Source organism: Salarias fasciatus, chromosome 6 (genome assembly GCF_902148845.1).
Source record: "Salarias fasciatus chromosome 6, fSalaFa1.1, whole genome shotgun sequence".
NCBI classification, from domain to species: Eukaryota; Metazoa; Chordata; class Actinopteri; order Blenniiformes; family Blenniidae; genus Salarias; species Salarias fasciatus.
This window is the reverse complement of record NC_043750.1, coordinates 3,138,267-3,144,266: the sequence shown is the minus strand read 5'-3', so window position 1 is coordinate 3,144,266 and position 6,000 is coordinate 3,138,267. Positions and strand designations below refer to the sequence as shown.

Genomic DNA, 6,000 nt, shown 5'->3' with positions numbered 1-6,000 from the left:
TTGTCACCGATAAGGTCATTAACTAACAGCGATTTAGTGGAGATTGCTCTAATGTTTAGTAGACCACATTTTATGTATTTCCTACTGGAAGAGTTATTCTGTCTCGTACAGGTGTTAAGCTTTTTACCCATTGACTTTTTTCTAATGCTTTGAGCACTATGGACAGACTCAGTCTCTGTTAGCCTAGGTAAACCTCCATGCTTGACTTGTAAAAATCCGGGAGCAGGATTAGTGACGGGATCAACTAGATCAACAGAGGGGCGTTCTACACGACTGCTCTGCGCCCGGGGCTCATAGCTGGTTTGTCAATTTAGGGTACTAAGCCGATCAGCCATATTGCGAGCTAAAAGGGCTGCACCATCCAAAGTTGGGTGGATGCCGTCCCTGCGGATGAGCCCAGGCTTTCCCCAGAAGGTGCACCAGTTGTTTAGAAAAATAACTCCGTTTTCCTCACTCCATCTAGACAACCAGCGATTGAATGATGAAAGTCGGCTATACATTTCATCATTGACCAAATTGGGCAGGGGACCAGAGAATATTACAGCATCAGACATCGACTTAGCCAATTCACACACCGAGGCTACTTGTAATTTGAGCACCTCTGATTGTCTCCACCAGGCATCATTACCGCCTGCGTGAATCACGACTCGACGGAATCTCCTACCTTCCTGTTTTAAAAGCCTAAGGTTCCCCTCGATGTCCCCCACTCTGGCCCCCGAGTAACACCTAACCTTCACCGCTGGCAGCTTCACGTCTCTAACTATAGAGCTGCCAATCACCAGCGTGTCCAGTTCAGCCGGCTGTCCAGTCACTGTCGCCATTGTGGAGAAATCGCAGAGGGGTGCAGCACTCTGTTACTATAAATAGCACGTGACAGACGTCAGGGTCACTCTGGGATCTCAGATTTTTCGCAGACATGCATGAGGTTTACCTGTAGCACATCTGACGGCCAGAAGTCGAAACTCATTATTATTAATATTTTATGACTGAACTCTAGTTTCTTTAGGGTTCTCCCTCGTACACTGGAAACAAACAGAAACTCCGGACACGAGCTTTAATCTCAATGACAAAAAAAAAAAAAAAAAAAAAAAAAAAAAAGGGTTTTATTTTCTTTATTTTGATGTAAGGGACAGCAAAAACCATTAAAAACCAGTCTGGGGAAACATTCCACAGACAACAAATAAAAAAGTTTGCAATCATATGGCAAGACACCGAGTCCCAAACCTGCTAGAACGGATGTTTATGGAGATTTCAGAGGAATGGAAACAAAAGGTGAATGGATTTAAAATCAAAATGAATCTACCAATTCCATGGACTTTTTTTAACAGATGAAAAAAAAGAAAAAAAAGGAATTGCTGAATATGAAACTGCGTTGACCTACATTTCCTAACAGTCTAACATTTCTCTGGGATTTCCTACCACTCGAAAAACTTCCCAGCAACCGTTTTACTGAAAACTAAAGGAACAAACACTGCAGCCGAGAGGCACAATGAAAACAGAACAGTCTCTCCATCAGAGCCACCGCCGTGTCAGCCAGTCCTCGCAAAACATTATTAGAGCTTTCCTACTCAGATGACAAAAAAACAAATGTATTAAAAAACAAGAAGTAAATGAAGCACAGTGAAAACAAGAAGCCGAGTCAGAGAAACAGAGGAGCGACAGAACATCTCGCCCAGCCAGCTGACAAAATGAAAAACTGTTTTCTTCTTTTCTTTTCCCATTGATGAAAATGTTTTAAAATGTAATTACTACAGCAACATGTGCGTGTGTGTGTGTTTTGGTCAGATGGCGACCGTGTCCTGACTGGGGTCTTCTGTATGGACTGGCAGCTCGGCGGATGCAGTGGCGAGCTCCGCCCCCTCCTCCACCTCCTCAGCCTCAGAGTCACTGGGCGGGTCAGAGTGGTTGGGGAGGCCGTCGCCGGGCGGCGTTCTACTTCTGGCTCGGTTTAAAGAGCCCTGAGGACGACCCCTCTTCTTCTGCGGGGCGCCGTCCTCGCTCTTTTTGGGACGGCCCCTTTTTCTCGGTGGGCTGTCGCAGGACTGCTGCGGAGCTGCCGGGACACTTTTACACAGATGAGCGCCTTTTCTGGGCTGGGACTTGCGGGGCCGGCCGCGGCTCTGGCGGCGAGTCGACACAGCGCCCTCCGGAGGGTCGACCCGGCGGTATTTCCTCGGCCTTCCTCGGCCTTCCTCGGCTTCCACACTTTGGGCTTCTTCCAGTCATCGGGCGGCGGCAGGGATCCTTCCTCGGCCTCCCTCTTTTGGCCGGTCACGGGTATAATCGCAGTCGCCTGTGCTTCTTCCCTTTTGCAGTCAGCTGAGAGACTTTCCGAAGCCGGCCAGCCTGACCGAGCGTCGTATCGGCAGCGGGCTTCTCCTGGGACGAGCCTTTCAACCAACCTCTTCCTCTCTTGACTGGCTGGGAACCGTCTGAGGGCTGGAGGGAAGCATTTTCTCGTGGCCTCCCCCTTCAACATCTTTGCAATGCCATTCGAGGCGCTCTGGGACAACGCCACTCTAAGCCACCGCCCCCTCCCTGATCAGGGTTGGTCTGGGACCTGGTCGGCCTCTGCGTCCTCGCCGGCGTCCCGCTCTGGCCAGGGCTTCTTGTTGAGAGAGCCTTTCGGCCGACCTCGTTCGCTCGGCGTTGCGCCCTCTTCCCCACTTGCTGAACTTTCTAATTTGCGCTTGAAGATGCGCTTTGGGACGTCCTCTCTTCGGCCTGTCGGTGCCACCGTTGGGTAAGTCAGGAGGTTTCTCACCCTCACCTGGAATGTGACTGAGGGACTTTCTAGGCCGGCCCCTTTTCTTAGGAGTCTGCTCAGTCTGGCTTTTTTCACTGTTCTGTTTCTTTGACCCTTTGGGCCTGCCTTGACCCCGAGCCTTTGGCACCGGATCGTCATTGTTGCCGTCCTCCAAACCGTCCTCTTCTGTGTGTTTTGTGGTGGAAAGTTTTGGACGGCCTCTTCCTCTCGGGGAGGGTGAACCACTGGGATCACCTGAGGAAACGTCCATCTCTGAAACACAAACCTCCAGCTGCTTGGAGTCTTGCGACCTTCCTCTTCCCCGCTGAACAGGCCTGCTGTCGGCCTCGTCTGTAACGGCGTCGCCTTCACTGCTCACAGCTTCTCCTTGTTCGGTCTCTGCCGACGCAATCTCTTCCTCCATTTTACCACCTTCAGCTTGGACGACTTGGATTTGGAAACACCTGGACATTTAAAGGTGCTGTAGGCAGGATTTTGCTAGTCAATGCTAATGTTTCTGTGTTTTCTTTGGATTAAATGTTAGAGTATCCATTGATAATCCTTTAGGAGTGCAGCATAACTGCTCTACCGTGAGGGCGCAGCGTTTCCATCTGTCTCTGTTCTGAGCTGAAAAGGAATCTCACAGCTCCAGGTATCTTTGACCAATCAGAAGAGCCCCTGAGGCTCTAACCGTGATTGGTCGAGAGGCGTTCGTCGCACGTTCTTGTGGGAGGGGCTTAACTTGCGTGAGGGCGTGATGTCAGAGAAAACAGGACAGGATTGGCTGTGCTGGGTTTCAAATCACCGTCTTAGATGGGTCAAATCGCCATCTTGCTTAGGTAACCCTAAGCAAGATGGCGGAGATGCGGAATTCTGCCTACAGCACCTTTAACACAGAAAAGAATTAATCATTAGTTAAAGTATTAACTATTGGATTGAAATGATTAATATTCACTTCATAATTTATAATATAATCAGCCTGCTCAATCTGGACTTTCAGTATAACTGCAGATTTTGTTTCCATGATTAATCATTTTAGTTTTTCTGTTCAACAAATGATCATTTCAGTCGCCAAGAGGCTTTGGAAAGTCGCCAGATTTAGCGAGACAGTCGTCAAGTTGGCAGCACTGGTCGGCCCGCATCGGTCCTCGGATCACTCGTAGTGACGTAGCACCGGAGGGATCGTCTCTGATTGGTTGACGCCCAGCGGCAGCGCGTCGAAAGTTCAGTTTTCCCAACTCTCAAAAAGCGACGCTCACGACACTTCTGACGCCGGGGACGCGCATCGTGGGCGTCGACGCTCGAAACGCTCGAAAAGCGACGCTACTGACGCTCCTGACGCGCCGCCCCGCCGCTCCACGACGCTCGTCCACCATAGAGTTTGCATAGAAAAGTGAACGCACCATGACTCCTGTTTCCCCATTCAAACCTCGGCGCACAGACGACGCCATGACTGCATTTGCACTTCCTGCCACTAGGTGTGCTGTTTGCATGTTCAACCTTATTTTACACAGACACCACAGAGGAAGAAGGCTGCAGGCTGCAGGCTCTCTCTGCATGTTGTTAGAAAAAGAGTGTGAGCCGGGAAGACGTGGTAAAATGTTCATTGATGCGATGTACCGTTTTTTCAATAAAAGAGAAGAACTGAACGATCGTTTCCGCACATTTTATTTACGTCGTAGTAATTAAACTGTATCACAAGTAGTCTGTGGACTCAAAAGACCAAGATTCCTTGCGGATAGAACATGCGCAGAACAGTATTTTATGTTCCTTTCGACCGGGTTTTTAAATATGAATATGACCATATTCAGGGTTTTGCACGTGTTTATATGGCTGTGCGCCGTGTAATGTGTTATTCTGTCAATATTCCAGTTAATAAAGAGTTATTGCCTGCATATAAACGTACTCAATCTTGCGGCATTCGATCTCGTCCCATCCCTAGTGTGTATATGTATGGGTGAGTGTGTATGTGTGTATGTGTGTATATGTATATATGTAGGTATGTGTGTATATATGTGTTTATATGTATGTATGTAGTTGTGTATATACTGTATGTATATGTATGTGTGTATAATGTATATATGTGTGTGTATGTATGTAGTAGAGGTAGATTATATACAGAAATTAAGTATTATATAGGGGAAATGTTATGCTGTGACTGTGTATGAAAAGTATAAATATGTAGAAGTTAAAATATCACTGTAGGAAGTGAGGATAAAAGGGGTAGGATTTAATAAGTTTAACTTCTTCCTACTCCTTTTCGAACATGTAGATCGGTAACAAATGCAGGTTGTTGCTGCAATCTTCGTTTTCTTTTAATTTTACTATGCATGTGTTTGCTTTTGTTGACGACCTATTTTCCATTTTCTTTTGATTGTTCGAAACAAATAAATTCATTCATTCATTCATTCAAATTAATTCTGTTGCAAAATAAACACAAGAATCCCCTGAGATTCAGAGCACCTCATCTTAACACACTCCAGGTCCCTGTTCCTACTGGGAACAAAAAATAAAATGAATAAAGTCGCTTTTTGTAAAAGAAAAAGCCGGGAGCCACAGTGTGAACACCTTTTTCTCGTTGGGTCGACCTACCTTGGGTGGAGCCGGGGCCGCTTCGAGGAGGAGGTCGGAGGTCGATCGAGATGCCCAAGTCGGGATGAACTCAGCCTAAACCTCACTTCCCTGAGCAATGTCACTCCTCCGGCAGCAGCCATGCTTGTTGTTGTTAGTTACCAGACGCTGAGCAGGAACGCACTTCCGCCATGACGTCATGAGACGGACGGAGAAACTACGGTGGCTCAGAGGCCCCAAAAAGGACTTGTTCATGTGAAAAGCTGAAATCGTTCACGTACGATTTCAGTATTTTTAACATCTTCTTAACCCAAAAAGCCGGTTACGATTCAAAATCCATTAATCGTGCAGCTGTAGCAGACACCAAGCGCTCTTAGCTCCAGCGCAACGAAAGAAGTAAACATTATTAAACAATGCCTGTGGCCGGGGAGCAGACTGTTTTCCAGGACATAGTCGCCTTCGGTGAAAAGAGTGGTCAGCGGCGTGAAGCAGATCAAACTGTGCAAACAGCAGAATGTGCGTCTTACCTCAAAGAGGCTTCTTCAGTCTGTTCTATCATTTTTTTTTTGGATAAAATGAGGATTGCGCAGACGTACTGTGAAGAGAAAGTGCACGTTTATTGTTGCTGTTCGAATTTCACACCGCTTCCGGATGGCCGTGTCCTTCTCCAGGTTCCGCAGGAC

The 6,000-nt window shown here is 47.4% G+C and overlaps 1 pseudogene; it reads right to left on the bottom strand.

Moving 5' to 3' along the window:
• Nucleotides 1-1,781: 1,781 nt before the first annotated feature.
• Nucleotides 1,782-3,170, bottom strand: LOC115391120 (serine/arginine repetitive matrix protein 2-like; annotated as a pseudogene).
• Nucleotides 3,171-6,000: the final 2,830 nt, after the last annotated feature.